This window comes from Molothrus aeneus, unplaced genomic scaffold (assembly GCF_037042795.1).
Source record: "Molothrus aeneus isolate 106 unplaced genomic scaffold, BPBGC_Maene_1.0 scaffold_36, whole genome shotgun sequence".
NCBI classification, from domain to species: Eukaryota; Metazoa; Chordata; class Aves; order Passeriformes; family Icteridae; genus Molothrus; species Molothrus aeneus.
The window spans coordinates 2,199,328-2,220,883 of record NW_027099027.1 but is presented as its reverse complement, the minus strand read 5'-3'; the positions used below and the strand labels follow the sequence as shown (position 1 = coordinate 2,220,883).

The following is a 21,556-nucleotide window of genomic DNA, read 5'->3' as shown; positions in this document are numbered from 1 at the left end:
GGGCGGCTCCTGCCGCTCCCCGCCCATTTCTGGGGGTTCCAAAGGGCCCCGCGGACCCTCCCCATTTTGGGGGTGTTGGGGGGGCCCCAGGGCCGCCCCGAGGGCCGAGGGGGGATCGAAAGCCCCAAACCCGAGGGGGTCCTGGGGGTGCCCAGTTCCTGCCGTCCCCAGCCCGAAGCAGATCGTGGCCAATCAGAGCGCGGGACGCTGATGACGATCCTGTTGCCGGGCAGAAACTCGGCGCTCTGGCCCCGCCCGGCGATTTCCAGCGAATCAGCGCCCGGCTCGGCTGTGACTCATCAGTTGCCGGGCAGAACCCAGCGCCTCTCACAGCGCTGGCCAATCAGAGACTGCGCGGGGCCATTCCCAGCCAATCAGAGCGTTTGTCGCTGATGGCTCTCAGTGTCCAGGAGCGGAATTTGGGGCGGGGGGCGGTGACCCCGGCGATGGGGATGGGGCGTGCGGGGGCAGCTGGGGCCGCACTGGTGGCACTGGGGGCGCTGGGAGCCCCCTCGGCCGCGGGGGGAGCGGGGGGCGCGGGGAGAAGGGGGGCGGGGGGGCCCCAAATTCAACCAAAGGGGGGTCGGGACCCCCAAAGGGAGCAGGAGGGGCCTGGAACCCCCAAAACCAAGCACGGGGGAGGGGATTGGGGACTGGTGGAACGATGGGGAAGGGGCGGGAGAGCGGGGGGAAGAGGGGGATGGGACCCCCAAATTGAGGTGGGAGGGAGCTGTGGACTGGGGGAATTCTGTGGACTGGGGAAACCCCCATCAAATCCCATTAAAATCCCATAAAAATCCCATTAAATTCCACTCAATTTCCATTAAACACCATTAAAATCTAATAAAATCCTATTAAATCCTATTAAAATCCCATGACATCTCATTAAAATCCCATAAAATTCCATTACAATCCCATAAAATTCCATTAAAAATCCATAAAATCCCATTAAGATCCCATAACATCCTACTAAAATTCCTATTAAATCCCATTAAATCCCATTAAAATCCTACTAAATTCCTATTAAAATCCATTAAAATACCAGCCAATCCCATAAAATGATCCCAAACCCACACAGAACTGGCCCTGAATGGTAAAAACCCAACAACGTGAAAAATTACCCCAAATTATCCCAAATTACCCTGAATAACCCCAGAAAAACCCCCAAATAACCTCAAAGGCACACAAATAACCCAAATCCCCCAAATGACCCCAAATCCCATAAATGACCCCAAATCCCATAAATGGGACTGGGAGAGGGGAGGAGAGGGCAGGGAAAGCGGGAGTGGGACAAACTGGGCGAGGAAATCAAACTCTGCAGTCAGACAAAGCAGGGATTTGTGTATCCAGCGCTGGGAGCGAGGGGGATCTCTCTGGCAAAAACCCACTCGGTCTCCTTTAGCCTTCAGCTCCATTTTAAAAGTCACAATTACAACACTTCATTAGCATACTCACATTTGCATAAAGCTGTGTCCCGGTTTTACAGCCGTGTGTGGCTTCAGCGCCTGCGTCCGTTCCTCCTGTGGCGGCCCTCAGTCTTCTGGTGCTCTTTTGATGAAGGCTTCTGTCGTCCTCCTCACGCTGGAACTTTTTACCTGGACCATCAACCCATGCCTGGTGCTCCTTGTTCTTCAGTCTAACCTGGTCTGAGCTGATTTTGCCCTTTGCAAGCTCTGTTCAAACTTGCTCTCTCGCTCTCGGTGCGTTTGTTGTGTCGCTGGCTCTGCTCTCTCTCTTGCTCTGCTGCCTCGCTGGCTTTGCCTGCATGTGAAAAATGCATGTATTTTATGATTGGCTTTTCGCAAATATTAAAATGAATATTATATGTCTGGTGTTAGAATATTTATATATATATATATATATATATGTATATATTATATATTATTATATATAATAGAGTTATATATTATATATTATTATATATTATATATTATATATTTAATATATATAATATAATATATATAATATAATATAATATAATATAATATAATATAATATAATATAATATAATATAATATAATATAATATAATATAATATAATAAAATAATATATATAAAATATATAATGTATAATAATATATAATGTATATTATATATGATAGATATAATATATATTATACATTATATATATCATACATTATATATTATATATTACATATATTAAAAATCATATATTATATAATTATATAATATATAATATATATTATATATTTTATATTTTATATATATATATATATATATATATATATATATATATATATATATATATATATATATATATATAAATATTATATGTCTGGTGTATTAATTCTCTTAAGTAGTTTGTTAAATATAGTTTTAGGTTATAAAAATTGTTAAAATAGAAACGATGCTATGTAGGATTCTTGTTTTAAAGAAAGGACTGGCAGTGAGATAGCAGCCACAGGACACCTAAATCTTTCCAAGAAAAAGAATTTATTGCCCACTTATCAGAAGGAATGAACTTCTTCCCGCCTCGAAGGCGCTGTTAGGATTCGGAGGAAGAAGGTGGCACTGCCCAGACAGAATCCTGTGTTTGAATGGAATTTATGCATCATGGATGAAGTGTATGAATATGCAACAGGCTGTTGTTTTTAAGGGTTTGTTAACGGGTGTCCTTTTTTGGACTCGTGGTGCCCAGAAAAAGGTACCGGACCTCCATAACCCTTTCTCTCTATTGTCTCATATTGTCCTAATTCAAATTGTCCAAATTATTATTACTCTAATTGCATTGCTATTTTTATAACCATTTTATTACTATGGAACTTTTACAATTTCAAAATCAAGTGTTTGGCGTATTTCACACTGCACATCTCACTCCAGGGCTGCTTGTGCTGAACCTTTCCTTGCACAGCCCTGAGGATTCCCCCAGCCCGGGCTCCCAGCAGCTCCAGGCCCGGCCAGGAGGAGCAGCAGGGCCAGGGCTGGCAGGGCGTCCCCCCAGATGTGGCCCCCGCTGGTGGCACAGCCGGACCCTTGGGAGGCTGCCTCAGGCTTTATTGTCCACCAGCATCCCAGGAGGGAGCAGAAAATCCTCCTGCAGACGCTGATTCCGGAGGCTCCCAGCGCTTCCTTGTCTCCAGGAGCTTCTGCCAAGCCCCAGTGAAACCTCGGTGCCACATTGTTCCACAGCCTCACAACGCTCTCCTGGCTCCCGTGAAGTCCCTCTGTGTCCCGCTGCAGCCTTGGCTCCATCAGGGTCTCCTGGCTCCATCAGGCTCTCCTGGCTCCATCAGGCTCTCCTGGCTCCCATCAGGGTCTCCTGGCTTCCATCAGGGTCTCCTGGCTCCCATGAGGGTCTCCTGGTCTCCAACAGGGTCTCCTGGCTCCATGAGGCTTTCCTGGTTTCCATCAGGCTCTCCTGGCTCCATCAGGCTCTCCTGGCTTCCATCAGGTCTCCTGGCTTCCATCAGGTCTCCTGGCTCCATCAGGGTCTCCTGGCTCCCATCAGGGTCTCCTGGCTTCCATCAGGCTCTCCTGGCTTCCATGATGCTCCACTCTGTCCCAAGGGGCATCCGCGGCTCAGATTTGGAGCCCTGCAAGATCCAAAGGTTCCTCCCAAAAAACACCAGCCCAGGGACCCCCAGGATATTTGGGCTGAGCTCCTGCTGCCCAGGCACGTGCATGGAACCCAAGTGACCGCTGGGACTCCATGGAATGTCCTGGAACAAACTGTCCCTGGTCAGACAGGGGTGCCATGGAACACAGGTGCCACTGGGACACGGACACTGCCCATGGAACCGAGTGTCCATGGGGACAGAGCTGGGCCTGATGGAACACAGGAGAACATTGTCACCCAATGGAATCCATGGAACCAGGTGTCCATGGTGACACTGGAGAACATTGTCACCCCATGGAATCCATGGAACCAGGTGTCCATGGTGACACTGGAGAACATTGTCACCCCATGGAATCCCATGGAACCAGGTGTCCATGGTGACACTGGAGAACATTGTCACCCAATGGAATCCATGGAACCAGGTGTCCATGGTGACACTGGAGAACATTGTCACCCAATGGAATCCATGGAACCAGGTGTCCATGGTGACAGAGCCAGGCCCAATGGAACCTACTGGAACACAGGAGAACATTGTTACCTGTTGGAACCCGGGCTTCTGAGAATTTCGGACTTTCTGAGCTGACAGACACTGACCCCCAAGAGAACACTGCATTTGACCTGAGGCTGTGGAGAAGGCTTCCAAAATGGAATGATGGAACTGGGATTATGGGTGTGGAGTTTGAATAGAAGGGTGTAATATCACATGGTGGACAACTTGGAGTTTAAGGTTTTAGAATATAGTAATATATATAAAGCAAGATGGAGGTTTTAGGGTGGAGGCTGATCCTTCTTCTTCTTCTTCTTCTTCTTCTTCTTCTTCTTCTTCTTCTTCTTCTTCTTCTTCTTCTTCTTCTTCTTCTTCTTCTTCTTCTTCTTCTTCTTCTTCTTCTTCTCCTTCTTCTTCTTCTTCTTCTTCTTCTTCTTCTTCTCCTTTTCCTCCTTCTACTTCTCCTTCTCCTTCTCCTCCTCCTTCTCCTTCTCCTCCTCCTGGTCCTCTTCCTCCTCCTCCTCCTCCTCGGGTTTGGGTGGTATTGTGTAATTGGATAAAAAAGTCCCTTATGTTGGGCACGGGTGCTTGGTTATTGGGTTAAAAGTAAAAATAATTTAGGTGTCATTTCTTAATTGGACAGTTTATCCTCAAAAGACCTTGCAGAGAGAGAGACGGGGCTCCATTTTTACCTTGTTAGTGAAGTGCTGCAGAACTCACAGCTTGTGAGACTGTTCTAGAGACAAGAGCTAATGAACACCTGAGTCCAAACAAGAAATGCTGTCTTGGGATTTCATCCCGACCTTGGCAGAAAAGAAGCAAAAGAATTGACTGTTACCCCACGGAATCTCATGGAACCAGGTGTCCACTGTTTCACGGTGCAGCCTCAGAGAGTGGTGAGACCATTGTGGCACCATGGAATATCCTGAAACCACGGCTCCCTTGTGACAAACCTGGGCTTTATGAAACCAAGGACACCGCTGGGATGCAATGGAATCTCAGGGGACCAAGGGTTAGCTGTCAACACATCAGCTTCTCAGGAAACCAAGGCAAACACTGTGACACAGAGAGGGGCCTCATGGGACCCAGGAGACCATGGAGACACCGTGGTGGGATCTCATGGAACCAAGTGTGAATTGTTACAGGACCCAGGAGACCATGGTGACACCGTGGTGGGATCTCATGGAACCAAGTGTGAATTGTTACAGGACCCAGGAGACCATGGAGACACCGTGGTGGGATCTCATGGAACCAAGAGCACAGAGTTTCATGGCTCAGCCTCATGGAGCACTGGAGACCATGGTGTCCCAAAGGGAACACATGGAGCAAAGGCTCCTTAGTGACACAGCAGGGCCTCATGGAATGCAAGAGATCATCCTGATGGAATGGAAACTCATGGATTCAAGGGTCCACTCTTTTGCTGCATGGCCTCATGGAATGCTGGAGACCATTGTGGCACCATGGAAATGAATGGCACAAAGGCTCCACTGTGACCCAGCAGGGCCTCATGGAACCAAGGACACCGCTGTGATACAATGGAATCTCATGGAACCAAGGTCCAGTTGTGACAAAGCTGGGCCTCATGGAACCAAGGACACAGCTGTGATCAAAGGAATCTCTAGGATCCAAGGATCAATTGTCAACACATCAGGTTCTCATGAAACCAAGCAGAACATTGTGACACAGTGGAATCTCATGGGAGCAAGGCTCTGCTTTGATCAAGTGGGGCCTCATGGGACACAGGTGCCACTGGGACATTGTCAGGCCTGGTAGGAACAAGACACCACTGTGTCAGACCAAGGCCTCATGGGACCTAGGAGAGCCCTGTGACACAATGGAACCTGATGGAACCAAGGGCCCATTGTGACACGGCAGGGTCTCATGGAACCCCTGTGCCACTGGGACATTGCCAGGGCTGGTGCAAGCAAGGTTCCACTGTGACAAAGGCAGGCCTTGTGGCACCCAGAAGACCATTGTGGGACAATGGAATCTCATGGAACCAAGGCCCCATTGTGACAAAGTGCAGCCTCATGGAAGCCCAGTGCCACTGGGACATCTCCAGCCTTGGAGGAAGCAAGTGTCCATTGTGACACAGCACAGCCTCAAATCACAGGAGAGCAGAGGGATGGAGCCATGGAATCTTGGGGAACCAAGTGTCAATTCTAAACACAACGAGGACTCATGGAACCCAGGAGACCATTGTGATGCTGCACTTTGTCACAATGGGGCCGTGCTTCTATGAGGATCCATGGGCCCACAATGTTCTCCTGGGTTCCAGGAGGCCCCGCTGGGTCACAATGGCCCCTTGCTCCCACGAGCCACAGCACGGTCCCCGTTGCCCCTGGGTTCTGTGAGGCCCTGCTGCGTTCACAACTGACACTTGCTTCCATGAGATTCCATTGCATCACAGTGGCCCCCATGTTTCCATGAGGTTCTGCTGTGTCACAGTGGACACTGGGTTCCACAAGAGCTGGCAATGTCCCAGTGGCACCTGTGTCCTGTGGGCCCCACTTTGCCAAAGCAGAGCCTTGGCTCCATGAGATTCCAGGCTGTCCCAATGCTCTGCTGAGTTCCACGAGGCTGTGCTGTGTCACAATGGACACTGAGTTCCACCTGCCCTGGCAATATCCAAGTGGCCCCTGGCTTCCATGAGGCCCCGTTGTGTTTGCAGGTGACCCTTGGTTCCCCAAGATGTCATTGTCACGCCGCTCTCCTGGGCGCCCTGAGGCCCTGCTGTGTGTGAGAAATGACCGCTACTTTTAAAATTTTAAGGGTGATTCAACCTTGAAAAAAATGACAACAAAGGACTGAAACAGGAGAAATCACAGCACTGGGAGCCCTTCCCCACCCCGTGGCTATCAGCCACATGGCTCCTTCACAAATTGGCTGCTCCTCCTTTTAGACTTTTGGTGTTGCATCAGGTAATCCTAGCCCCACCCAAAGTCTGTCAGGTAACTCTTTGTGGCCGTCCATTGGTGGAGAATGCTTTCTTGCAACCTGACTGGAGAGCAGGTGTTGCCATGCCTGCCTTCCAGTGACAAACCTGCCCTCCCCAAATGCCCCAACCACCAAGGCCATTACAAGGGGAGGGGAAAGAGGACTATGGGGGACAGATGACAATAACATCACTACACATCTTAACACACACATAGTATCTATCTCCTCACTGTGAGACCCAACTATGACATTACTCATCTGTAACACTGTGCAATAATGGAGCCTTGTTCCTACCAGACCTGGCAATGTCCCAGTGGCACCTGTGTCCCATGAGGCCCCACTTGGTCAAAGCAGAGCCTTGGCTTAACAACTGAACCCTGGTTTCCTTGAGATTCCATTTGTGAAAAACACGTTCACTCTCCTGTGAAAATGTACAAAGTTTAATAAAGGACAATGGGAGACCAGGACCATGGAGCAAAGGTTATTACGGCCGGGTGCCTCTTGGCACTCAGCCAGGAGCACCCTGTTACCTTTGGGGATCCCCTGAAATACCTTTCCCCTTACATCAGCCTGGTGCATATTCATAGAGCCTCATGCATATCCATAAACTACTTTACATATTCCAGGAATGATTTTACATGGCCCCTCCTTGGGTCTGCCTTTTCAGAGCATGTGTGTTTCTTGGCTGTGGTTTTGGCTCCTTGTCTTTATCACCTCCAGTTTTTGGGCCTTGGTGCACTGTGCCTTCAGACGGGGAGTGCTGACAGTTGGCAGATCTGTACAGGTGTCCTCATCCCGTGTGCATTGTATGTTATCCCACCCAAGCAGGCAGTTTAACACAAGCAGCTATTTCACTGAGCTCGATTAACAACAGAAATAAAAACTATATCTTTAGAACAAAGTTACTTTAACATCACACATATAAAATCCATTTTAATATTTGCAAAAAGCCAATATTATGATATTTATCTATAACAGGGTGAAGGAGCCCTGGCCCAGGCTCTGGCCCATGGGGACATGGGGACGCTGCCGGGGGGTCCCTGTCCCCCTGTGCCACCCCCAGGGCCCCGGCCCCCCATCCCCGTGTCAGGCTCTGGGGTCGATCTCGTGGAACATCCTCTGGGGGAGGCTGCGGGGCCGGGGGGACCCGGGGGGACAGGGGACCCCACTGTGCACGAGCAGGGTTGGACTGCTCTGGGGGGAGCTGTGAGGGGGCCGGGGCAGAGTGACCTCCCCAGTGACCTCACACAGCCCCCGTGATGTCACACAGCCCCTGTGATGTCACACAACAACTCTGTTATGTCACACAACCTCCATATGATATCATTCAGCTGCTATGTGATGTCACACAGCAGATTTGTGATGTCACACTCACCCTGTGATGTCACAGCCTTCTCTGTGGCATCACACTGCTGCTCTGTGACTCTGTGTCACAACCCACATTGTGATATCACAGAGCCGCCTTCTGTGATGTCACAGCTAGCTCTGTGATGTCACAACCCCCTCAGTGCTGTCCCACAGCCCACTCTGTGCTGTCACACAGCCCCTTGCTGCCATCCCAGCTGCTCTGTGGCTCTGGGACACAGCCCCAGAGGTGCTGCTGTGACACAGCCCCCGCGGGGACATGCCACAGCCCCGGCCAGTGCTGAGCCCCTGTGAGCTCTGTCTGTGCCCTGCTCGTGTCCCTGAGGGGCCCTGGCAGTGCCCCAGCCCTGCTGGGCTGTGCACAGGGGCTGCTCCTGGCCAGAGCTGTCTCTCTGCAGCTCTGCTGCCCTTGCCAGGAGCTGCCTCTGGGCCAGGAGCCCGGCCCAGCTCAGCAGCACAGACACAGCACAAGGACTTTAATCACCCTCTGGGCCTTTGCTGCACTTTGCATCACACCCAGTCCCTCAGAGTGGGCTCAAAGACTTCTCAAGAGCTCAGAGTGAGATTGAAATACTGAAGTTTCTTGTACTTTAAAGAGATCCCTGTGAGGGACAGCACTGAGAAAGTGTCCCCAGGTTCCAGGGAGGGCAGAACACTGGAGGCACTGATGGCAGCTGGGGACAAACAAGGCAAAGGTGTCTCTGGTGCTGAGCAAACCTGGATTTGTTTCAGGAATGTAAAGGGCCAAGGCCTGAGCCCCAGGGCCTGGCCAGGCAGATCCTGTCCCTCCCTCCTTGCTTAGGGCTCTTCCTGGGATGGGCCCTGGCATGTGGGGATGGGCAATGCCAAGGGCAGGAGCGTGGGGCGGCCCCTGCCAGGCTGCTGAGCAGGGACAAGGAGGCAATGAGGCCCCAGGCCTGCAAGGGTCACTTGTCCCCTCCTGGCTCAGGCCCAGGGCCAGCAGCCATGGCCAAAGCGCTGCCCAGGTTGGCTCTGTCAGGGCTGTCTTGCAGCTGCTGCCCATCCCTGTGCCCTGTGCAGCCCAGGCTGTCCCACGGTGTCCCTGCCCTGGCCTCTGTCCCTGCAGGCTCTCGGCATCCCCCGGCTGCCCCACCTGGCTGGGCCCTTCCTTTGCTGACAGCTCTGCCTCCTGCCTGCCCCTGCCTGCCCACACAAAGCCTGCGGCTGCTCCAGGCTCCTGCTGGGGACGTGCTGCACCACAGCCCTGCCCTGACAGGGAAATTCCTTTCTCCTGGAGCCACTCTGGGGCTCCCCAGCTGCCCTTGGCGTTAATTCTTTCTCTCTCTGGCTGTTTTCCACTATGTCAAAAGGATCCACCAGCCCTGAAATCGCTCTTTAAACACTCTCATGGCTCTGCTCCACTGTCCTCAGGCTCCACCCCACTGAGCACAGAGCTCCTTTGTCCCTATACAGTACTCATGTTCCCAAGGCCTCCAAACCCCTCCTTGGGACATCTCTGGGCCCTCTCCAAGGTGTTTCCAAATGAAAACATTCAGCTCAGAGTCTAAAGAAATCACCAGAGGACAGGGCCAGCCCGACCTGTCTGTCCTGGCTACTTTTGTCTGGGAGCAATGCTTGGATATACAGAATTTGGGAGGCTAAATTCTAATTTTGGCCATGGTCCCTGGACAAGAAGGCTGGTTCTTTTCCATAGGAATGAAGGAACAGAGCCCCAGTGTTTCAGGGGCAGATGAGAGGTGACCACCAGAGGCCAAGGCCAGCCAGACCTGGCAGGTTTTGTTTTGTGAGATACCCTTGCAAATAGGAATTATTTTAGGGAGAGTACCCGTTCTGGCAATGGGCATCTGAAAAGTCAGACAGCTCTTTTCCATAGCAAGGAAAGCAGAGAGCCCCAGTGCTCCAGGAGCTGATGAGAGGCAGCCCTTGACACCCCAAGATCAGCCAGAGCTGTCAGGTGGCCCCTGGGAGGCCAAGCCAGCCAGAGCTGTTCCATGTTCCCTGGGTTCCATGGGGCCCCACAGTGTCCCAATGGTCCCTTGCTTCCATGGGGCCCTGAGGTGTCATAATGCCCCCTTGGTGACACGAGGCCCTGAAGGTTGGAATGGTCTCCATGGTTCCATCAGGCCCCACAGAGCCACAATGGTCTCTGGGTCCATGGAGCCCCTCTGTGTCACCATGGCCCCTTGGTTCCATGGGCTCCAGTGGTGCCACAATGATCCCCTTGGTTCCATGGGCTCCAGTGGTGCCACAATGATCCCCTTGGTTCCATGAGGTCCCCACAGTGTCCCAGGGATCTCCATGGGAAGGAAAGAACCCAGCCCCACTGTTGCAGGCGCAGCCACCAGAGGCCAAGGCCAGCCAGCCTTGACGGTACTGGCAGATTTTGCCTGGGAGCAACCCTTGGATATTGAGAATTTCAGAGGTGGAATCCCAATTTCAGACATGGACACTGGGGGAGAAGGATGGTTCTTTTCCATAGGAAGGAAAGCACAGAACACCGGTGGTGTCTCAGGGGCAGATGAAAGGCGGCCATCAGAGGCCAAGGCCAGCCAGACCTCTCTGTCCTGGCAGCTTTTGTCTGAAAGCAACCCTTGGATATTGGGAATTTGGGAGGTGGAACCCCAATTTCGGCCGTTTCTGCATGGATAAGAAGGACGGTTCTTTTCCATAGGAAGGAAAGCACCCAGCCCCAGTGTTTGGACAGCAGGGGAGAGGCACCCCCAGGAGGCCAAGGGCAGCCAGACCTGTCTGTCCTGGCAGCTTTCACCTGGGAGCAATCCTTGGATGTACGGAGTTTTGGAGGTGGAATCCCAGTTTTGGCCATGGTCAAGATGGGTGGTTTTGCCCATAGGAAAGTAAAGCACAAAGTCCAAGTGTTTAGGAAGAAGATGAGAGGTGGCCACCCTCAGGCCAAGCCAGCCAGCCCTGTCTCTCCTGGCACCTTTTGTCTAGGGGCTTTCCTTGGACATTGGGCATTTTGGAGGGGGAATCTCAGTTTTGGCTGTGGGTGCCTGGACAGGAAGAAGAGTTTTTTTCATAAGGAAGGAAAGCACCCAGCCCCAGTGTTTCAGAGGCAGATGAGGGCCAGCCCTCAGGAAGCCAAGGCCAGCCAGACTTGTCACTCCTGGCAGCTTTTGTCTGGGAGCTATCCTTGGATATAAGGAATTCCAGAGGCAGTTGCCCAATTTTGGCCATAAGTGCCTGGTTGAGATGGAGGGTTTTTTCCCACAAGAAATAAAAGTGATAATGGAGCCCTGGAAAATGTTAAAAATCGTCTTTGAAAATATTGGGCTTTGTGTTTTCTCAGATCACTGCACCTGCGTAAGCAGTATGATAAAAGATATAATTGTTAGATGTGGTGATTGTTTAGTAATTAAATATAATTATTATATAACCATAAGAAGAATCGTGAGAAACTATGTTGGAAATTTAAAGGGGGCTATGTTTAGCTGAAATCTGTTTATACAATAGAAGAATATAAGTTTAATAATTAACATGAAAGTTATGTAATGATAGAGGATAAAACACGTTCACCTCGAATGTGTGGTCGGAATCAGATTTGGGTGGAAACTACCCCGATTCCCAGAGCTCTTGAATAAAAAGCACCGTATATAATCGCTTCTGTGATTATGTGTTTCTGAACGCTAACATTTTGGCGACCCCGGATGGGACGCTGCGGGTGCTGCTGAGCGAGTTTCGCAACTCGACCGCACTCCAGCCGGCACCGAGGGATTCTCGGGGAGCTCGATCGGCCACGACCGCTTCTGCCGCTCGCCACGTCCCCGGGAGAAAGGTAAGGTGCTTTTTACTTTGGTTTGGGTGCCTGCCAATGACACGCAGCGAAAGCTACGCTTGGTTGGGCTAAAGGAATTCCTGCTGGTACAAGCCCAGGCGCCGTTCCATAAGACAATCGCGAAAGCGTTGCGGGTTCGGCAATTTGTGGTATATTTGGAATGGAGAAACTGAAAGGGATTTTGGGCGGCAACGCCTCTATCCCGCAAAGTTCTCCTTTGGGGTGCTTATTAGCACATTGGAAACAGGGGAATTTTGGGGAAGAATTATGTAAAGCTAAGTTGATTGATTATTGTAATACATGGTGGCCAGGATATGCCTTGGAGAATGGTGAAAAATGGCCAAAATACGGTACTCTGCCATATAACACTATTTCACAGTTACTGTCATTGTGTAAACAAGAAGGAAAATGGGATGAGGTTCCGTATGTTGATTTGTTTTTCTATTTACGGGGAAAGCCAGAATGGCAGGATGAATGTGGATTAATGATGGTTAAAACAACTGCAAGCAATAAGTGTGGAGTTTGTGAGGAACGTTGTTTAGAAAACTTGGCGTTGAAAGAAAGCCTGAGTAGGGAAAATTATACAGATATTGATTTACAGGTAGCTCCAATAGGAACAAGAGAACCTAACCCTATCCCACCTGTTCCATCTGTCCCTATCCCACTGCCTGCTCCTACCCCACCTAGTCCGGAACCTGTCTCGTCTAGTACACCCTTCCCTCTTTATTCTCCTCTCCCATCGTCACCTGATCCCTCTTCCTCGGAAGATGAGCAAAACCTAACTGTGACAGGAAGGAGAGAGAGAGAATCAACAATGGGGTAGCCCACAGAACCAGGAGTCGGTCTAACCTTGCCCCAGTTATGGATAGAAAAGACATAGGCAGACAAAAACGGACTGTAATTGCCCCCTTGCAACAAAGTGTAGGAGTGGAAGGGCCAGTATTTATAAAAGTGCCTTTCTCTCCTGCAGATTTAGATATTTGGAAACAATCAGCCAGAATTCATAGAGAAAATCCTGATAAAATGGCATGAGTATTAAAAATGGTTATAAAAAACTCAAAATCCTGACTGGGATGACATACAATAATATGTATATGAATATATTATATATGTATATATATATACATATATATATATATATATATATATATATATATATATATATATATATATATATATATATAAATTATATATAGTATATTAATATATCTAATATATTAATATTAGATACTTTGATGGATTCTACTGAGAAAGAGATGGTATTTAAGGCAGACAAAGAAAGGGTAAGAGAGGATATCAGAAACAGACTTGTAACAGGGAATTGAGATGAGAATTTCCCAATTGAGGGTCCAAATTGGGACACTAATTTATTTTGCGATGTGGGGAGACTACGGAAATATCAAGAGTGGATCCAAATAGGAGTTCAGAATGCTGTGCCCAAAACTATAAATTGGTCTAAACTATATGAAGTTCAGCAGGAAAAGACAATGTCCTGACTTGAACAACCAGTTTCACCAGGGCAATCAGTGCCAACAGGTTACCAAGGGGATGGTTTTGGGGGAGTATACCAGCTGACTAGACACAGAGCCAGTAGAACAAGTTAAGGAACCTCTTATAAATATAAAATTAGGACATAAAGAGGTCAAATTTCTAATAGATACAGGAGCTACTTACTCGGTATTGAATGATATGCAAGGACAAATTGGGGACAAGGAAACAACAATAGTCGGCGCTAGAGGGAAAGAGGAAAAACGGCCATTCTTGCAACCCCTAGATTTGTGTTTTGGGAGCAAAGTTATAACACACAAATTCCTATATGTACCTGAGTGTCCAATTCCGCTTTTAGAGAGAGATTTGCTAGCGAAACTTGATGCGGTAATAACCTTTGAAAATGAGGAGCTTATAATGAAAATATCTGAATCAAAGATGGGACAGATTTTAATGATCAAAGAAAAACCTGTTCCCTCTCTCCCTAGAGAGGTAGGAGATGCAGTGATTCCCTCTGTATGGGAGACAGATATACCAGGGAAATCTAAATTGGCACAACCAGTGCATGTAGAGTTAAAAGAAGGGGCGAGGGCTCTACAAGTCAAACAATATCCCATAAAACCAGAAGCATGGCAAGTGATAGTAAAGATTATTGATAAGTTCTTGAAATACCGAATTCTAGAAGAATGTGAATCAGAATTTAATACACCAATATTTCCAATAAAGAAGCCAAATGGTGAATATAGATTAGTGCAGGATTTGAGAGCAATAAATACAATAACAAAGGACATTTCTCCAGTGGTAACAAATCCTTACATATTGCTAACATCCGTAAAGGAGATATATAAGTGGTTTAGTGTAATTGATTTAAAAGATGCCTTTTTCTGCATCCCCCTTGACAAAGAAAGTAGGAAACTGTTTGCCTGTGAGTGGAAAACCCAGGGAATGGGAGAAAGACCCAGCTCACCTGGACACGATATAAGAACTCGCCGACCCTATTTGGAAACCAACTGGCAACGGAGCTGGAGATTTGGACCGAGAATGGGCAAGTACCAAGAGACCAATACCTGTTGTTGCAGTATGTTGATGATATACTAATAGCTACAGAAGAAAAGGCAACCTGTATAATGGTAACCATTGAGATTTTAAATTCACTAGGAATGGGAGGCTATAAAGTACCCAGAGGAAAGGCACAAATTGCCCAACAGACTGTGATCTACCTGGGATGTGAAATTTCACAAGGGCAATGAAAACTAGGCACTAACCGTATCCAAGCTATTTGTGCTGTTCCAGAGCCCCAGAATCTACATGAGCTGCGAGTCTTCCTCGGGATGGCAGGATGGTGTCGCCTGTGGATCATGGACTATGGACGGATTGTGAAACCCCTGTGTGAAGCTCAGAAGATGCAGCCATTCACCTGGGACAAGCCACAGAAAGAAGCCTTCCTAAAATTAAAGGAAGCACTGACAACTGCTCCAGCATTAGGGTTACCTGATCTGTCTAAAGATTTTCAGCTGTTTGTCCATGAAAGGCTGTGCCTAGCACTCGGAGTCCTGACCCAAGGTCTGGGAAGCTGGAAAAGGCCGGTGGGCTACTTTTCCAAACAACTTGACAGCATAAGTGCCGGGTGGCCTCCATGTCTGCGGGCAGTCGCAGCCACTGTGATGCTGATACAAGAAGCCAGGAAGCTCACTATGGGAAGGCACATAGATGTCAATGTACCACACATGGTAACCACTGTCTTAGAGCAGAAGGGGGCCATTGGCTATCCCCAAGCAGGATGATGAAATTCCAGGTAGTCCTGACTGAGCAGGGTGATGTCACATTAAAAACAACTAACCTTTTGAATCCAGCTTTGTTCCTAGGTACCACAACTGAAGAAGGCCCATTAGAGCATGACTGTGTGGAGGTAATAGAGTACACCTACTCAGCAAGAGAAGACCTGAAAGACGTCCCACTAGAGCAGCCAGAGTGGGAGCTGTTTACAGATGGGAGCAGCTTCGTGGAAAATGGAACCAGATACGCTGGGTATGCGGTAACAACAGTCAGTACAGCAGTGGAGGCAAAGGCATTACCACCAAATACATCTGCCCAGAAGGCAGAACTGGTTGCTTTAACCAGGACACTAGAATTAAGTGAAGGGAAAAAGGTAAATATCTGGACTGACTCAAAATATGCTTTTGGAGTGGTGCATGTACACAGAGCACTGTGGAAAGAAAGAGGACTATTGTCCTTCTCAAGGTACGCACATTAAACATCAGGATGCAGTCCTGCAATTGATAAAATCAGTACAAAAACCTGAACAAGTGGCAATCATACACTGTAAAGCACAGCAATCAGGAAACTCCAAAATCTGTGAGGGAAATCGAAAGGCAGACTGGGCAGCCCGACAGGTTGCTCGAGAGGTGCAAACAACAATGGCACTGATACCTTTAAATCTTAATGTATCCCAATTCAATTTGCCTCCAGAACCAAAATATTCAGTAGAAGATGAGAGACTGGCACGTTTGCTAAATGCACAAAAGAATTCAGAGGGATGGTATGTGACTGCACAAGGACAGATAGTGGTACCCCCTTCATAATGAGAGAAGTTCTACAAATTAAACATAACGAATGTCACTGGGGAGCAGAGGCATTGGTAAAATTGCTAAAGCAGAGTTTAATTTCAGTACGGATGTTAACAATGGCAAAATCAGTAATGTCAAAATGTGATATCTGCTTGAAAAACAACCCAGTGGCTAGACGACAGGCACAGCTAGGAAGAATTCGGATAGGAATAGAGCCAGGAGACTATTGGCAGGTAGATTTTGTAGACTTGCCAAGAACTCGAGGATACAAATACCTGTTAGTGGGGGTTGACACATTCTCTGGGTGGCCAGAAGCCCTTCCCTGTCGCACCAACCAAGCAAAGGAAACAGTAAAGTGGTTACTACAGGAGATTATTCCTAGGTTCGGGGTGCCCCTAGGGTATCATCAGATAGGGGGCCCCATTTCATAGCTACAGTAGTAAGAGAGGTAAGTAGATTGCTGGGGATAACTTGGGACCTCCACACACCGTGGAGACCCCAGTCAAGTGGACAGGTAGAGAGGATGAATCAGACACTAAAGAGGCAAATCAGTAAAATATGCCAAGAAGCCAAAATGCAGTGGCCCCAGGCTTTGCCAATAGCACTGTTGAGGATTTGGATAAAGCCTAGGAGTGGGATGTCAGTCAGCCCTTATGAGATATTGTATGGGAAACCATATGAATCTCCTGAGCCTAACCCTAATGTGCACATCACAGGAAAGCAGGAAGTGTATAATTATGTTCTGTCTCTCGGGAAAACTTTAGCTCGGCTCCGGAGCATCCTGGTGTGGAATAGACCGCTGACTCTCGAGAACCCAGTTCATAACATACATCCAGGAGACGAGGTGTACATCAAGAACTGGAACGAAGAACCGCTGAAAGAAAAGTGGAGTGGGCCCCACCAGGTACTGCTGACCACCTTTACAGCAGCCAAAGTAGCCGGCGTGGACCCCTGGATTCACTACACCCGAGTGAAGAAAATCCATCCTGGATCACTAACTGTGTAAACTCTGGAACCAACAAGGCTGCAGATAAGATGTGTTTAATTACTTTGAGAATGCTATCAGTAATTATGCCAATGTTATGGTCATTAATGTCTTTGGGATGTGGAATGCAAAAAGATCAACTAAACACTCTTCATTCTAGAATGAAGAGAGAGGTACAAGCAGAAACACAGGTGATAAAGGTTTCTAATGCAGTTTGGGCTGAGAATGTAATGATTGGATTAGTCAAAGACTTTGCCAAATGCAAAACACCTGTAGAATAACTGCCTGTCTGCCAATACCAAAGGCAGCAGGAGACCCAGGAAATTGGGGAATCATAACATCAAAACTACCTGAAATACAAAACAACAAAACAATTGCATGCAAACAGGTACCTGAGTCGAGGCAAGTAGTCAAGGAAACTTGGGAGAAAATAGGAATATGGATGAGACCCATGGGCCAGAAAGACTGTATTCTAAGTGCTGGCACACTAGGAACCCCTATGGGAGAATCAGGAAGCATCACACAATGGCAATGCTATTTGCCACACTATAAAAAGATTATAGAAAATGTTACAGAAACCACTCTGGTATGGAAGTGTGAGGCCAAGGATCAGAAAGGTCAGACAGAGCCTTGGGACAGTGCGTGGTCTGTGAGTATCCTTCAAAGATTCCAATGTATGGCAAACACCCCCTGGTGCATTAAGTGGGAAGGCCCCGAGAATGAAACAGATCCAGCAGTAACAAACACTGCCACCAGTAGCAGAACGAGGGCAGACAAAGTAAGTTGGTGGGCATGTAATAAAACTTATGACTGCACTTCGGATGATGCAGAGATAAAGCAGATGCCACCCCTGGCAATAGCCCTACAAACTGGCTGTGCTTGCAGAGGGATCAAACATAAACAAGGCAGAGTGAATTATAAAGCAGTTGTAGGATGTACCAGGAGTACAGTCTGAGGTCCAGGACAATTTGTATGGGCAGCAAGCGATGGCACCTGGACTTTCCCATCTGCCTGTAGATGGGAAAGTAAAGGAAATTACTTTAGGCCTCCCAACCTCATGTCCAATTTGGAAAAAGTCCCCATTTAACTGAAAACATGAACTTGTGCAGATAAGAGCAAGACGAGAAGTTCTAGACAATGAAAATCCAGATGACACTTGGCAAGAACCCTCTGGTGGAGTGAAATTTGGGTGGGCCCTAGAGTCTTTGCTTGGTCCTATAGCAAACTATCAGAGTAGAAGATGCTGTACAAACTTACAGGTCAGGTAGATAGACTGGCAAGAGTCACCTGGGAAGGATTTAAAGAATTAAACGTACAATTACAAGCCACCACAAAAATGACTTTACAAAATCGATTAGCCTTAGATTTGTTACTCCTGAAAGAGCATGGAGTATGTGGATTTTTAAAGGGACGGGTTGGTCATTGCTGCGTTCACATCCCAAATGTAACTGCAGATGTAGAATATGACATCAATCAGTTGAAACAAATAGAGCACGAAGCACAAGAAGAGCAAAAGGATTTGACTACGACTTGGCTAGGCAAAATCTTTAAAGGGTTAGGGTGGAATGTGAGTTCATGGATTAAATCTATCATTGAGAGTGTGATAATCTTACTAATTGTATTCTTAGCAATTTGGTTAGTTCACAGCATCTTAAAAGGAGAGATACAGAAGAAAACATCCTGGAACCAGAAGATAATAAAGGCACTGACACGAGATCCACGCCCACCATCTTCTGGTTCTCCAGTTCGTGACAGCATCCACGACAATGTTTACATCAACCATGGACTTGAAGAAGGTCAAGAATAAATTGAGAAATTAAGGACTGTATCAAGTGAAAACATTTACACCTACAGTGAAGTGAAAATGCTTTCAAAGTGGGGAGAATGATAGTGAGGCCCTGGAAAAATGTCAAAAATAGACTCTGAAAATGTTAGGCTTTGTGCTTGCCAGATCATGTGAAATCGCACCTGCGTAAGCAGAACATGATAAATGATATAATTGTTAGATGTGATGATTGTTTAGTAATTAAATATAATTACTGTATAATCATAAGAAGAATCATGAGAAACTATGTTAGAAGTTTGAGGGGGGCCACAAGGAGCCCATGCTTGGCTGAAATCTATGTATACAATAGAACAATATAAGTTCAATCATTAACATGAAAGTTATATAAGGATAGAATATAAAAACATGTTCATCCCGAACCCATGTCGGAGTGAGATTTGGGTTGGTACCCCTGACACCCAGAGCTCTTCAATAAAAGCACCTGCATATAATCATTCTGGTGATTATGTGTTTCTGAACGCTAATATACCCAGTAAAGTGTTAAACCCTTCCCAGTTGCTGTGCATGAGGGTCTATGAATATGCACCAGGCTGATGTAAGGGGAAAGGTATTTCAGGGGATCCCCGAAGGTAACAGGGTGCTCCTGGCTGAGCGCCAAGATGCACCCGGCCGTAATAACCTTTGCTCCATGGTCCTGGTCTCCCATTGTCCTTTATTAAACTTTTTAGATTTTCACAGGAGAGTGAACGCATTTTTCACATTTTTGAATGGTTGAAGTTTTTTCATTTTTCACAGGAGGGAGTTTTGAAGAGCTGCAAGTGGCCAATCTGCCTGCAACAAGCACCATTCCACGGGCTCTTGTCACCTTTCCCGACACGGCTGCTGCAGCTCATGGAGGGTAAAGCCCTGGAGGCTCCTTATGGGCGGTTATGGACGATTGCAGGCAGCGCCTCCATGCCCTGGATCAGCGGTGCCCACTCCTGGGAACCCCCACGTGTTCCAGTTTCTGTGAAGCTGCCTGTGAAAAACACATTCACTCTCCTGTGAAAATGTAAACAGGTTAATAAAGGACTTTAATAAAAGTTTAATGGGAGACCAGGACCATGGAGCAAAGGTTATTACGGCCGGGTGCATCTTGGCACTCAGCCAGGAGCACCCTGTTACCTTCGGGGATCCCCTGAAATACCTTTCCCCTTACATCAGCCTGGTGCATATTCATAGACCCTCATGCACAGCAAACTTTTCCCCCAAACTAGTTTACATCTTCCAAGAACTGTTTAGCATGGCTCTGCCCTGGATCTGCCTTTTTAGAGCATGCAGATTCCTTGGCTGTGGTTTTAGTCCATTCTCTTTATCACCTCCAGTTTTTGGGCCTTGGTGCACTCTGCCTTCAGACAGTGAGTGCTGACAGTTGGCAGATCTGTACAGGTGTCCTCATCCCGTGTGCATTGGATGTTATCCCATGCAAGCAGGCAGTTTAACACAAGCAGCCTTTTCACAAGCTTAATTAACGACAGAAATAAAAACTATATAACAAAATATATATATAATTTACATATATATATATATATATATATATAAAATATATATATTAAAAAAATATATACATAATTTACTTTATAAAACAGTCCCAGCCCATATTTGATCCCAGTCTGTGTGGTCCTGATCCATATGGTCCCAGTCCCTGGGATCCCAGTCCATACAGTCCCAGTCCATATTTGGTCCCACTTCAGGCTATCCTGGTCTGGAGGGTTCTGATCCACAGGATCCCCATCGACGTGATCCCAGTCCAGGTGATCCCAGCCCATAGTTGATCCCAGCCCATATTTGATCCCAGTCCACGTGATCCCAGCCCATATTTGATCCCAGCCCATATTTGATCCCAGTCTGTGGGGTCCTGCACACACTCCCAGGGTCTGGAATTCCAGTTCCCAGCCAGGAAAAAATGTTCCTGCCCTTGAACTTCCTTCCTATCCCCTCAACAAATTGCAATAAAATTATAAACAAAGAAATAATAATTGAAATTAAATAAATTATAATAAAAATAAAATATAAAAATCTCAACTCTTCTTTACAATACTCCAACAATGATTCAACTCAAACCAACAATAACTATTACTATAATATTACCAATGCATTTAACTAAACAAATTATATATCAAGAAATACCTTTTGAAAATTTTAACTCGATGACTAATGTACTTTAGATAAAAAATATGTAAAGAAATTAACATGTAATCTAACACCTCTTAGTTAAACAATTCATATTACAAATATACTAAACACAAAACCAAACACCACTATAATTTCTCAGACATTTCAACCAAAAAATTAAACTTTAATAATATCCTTAAGTACTCTTGAAAAATTAAAATTATTTTCAAAAGATTAATTGTGTGCGGGTGGTTTTATTTCGATATTGGTTTTTGGATTGTTTGGGTTAGATGATTTAAAAAATGGGATTTTTATAGGAATTGAATCAGCTGAGAAGGTGGCACTCTGCAAACAGAACTGAGTGAAAATGAACGGGACAGGAATCAGTAACTCTGAAAGTTTTATTTGCTATCAAATACATCCCACACACCCAGC

At 47.0% G+C, this 21,556-nt stretch overlaps 1 protein-coding gene and 1 pseudogene across 1 annotated transcript in view; one reads left to right on the top strand and one right to left on the bottom strand.

The window, feature by feature from the left end:
• LOC136570728 (uncharacterized) overlaps positions 1–21,556 on the top strand; it is a 2,607,743-nt pseudogene that overhangs the window by 408,626 nt on the left and 2,177,561 nt on the right.
• Positions 1–21,556, bottom strand: part of LOC136570729 (uncharacterized) — a 2,347,277-nt gene that overhangs the window by 260,405 nt on the left and 2,065,316 nt on the right.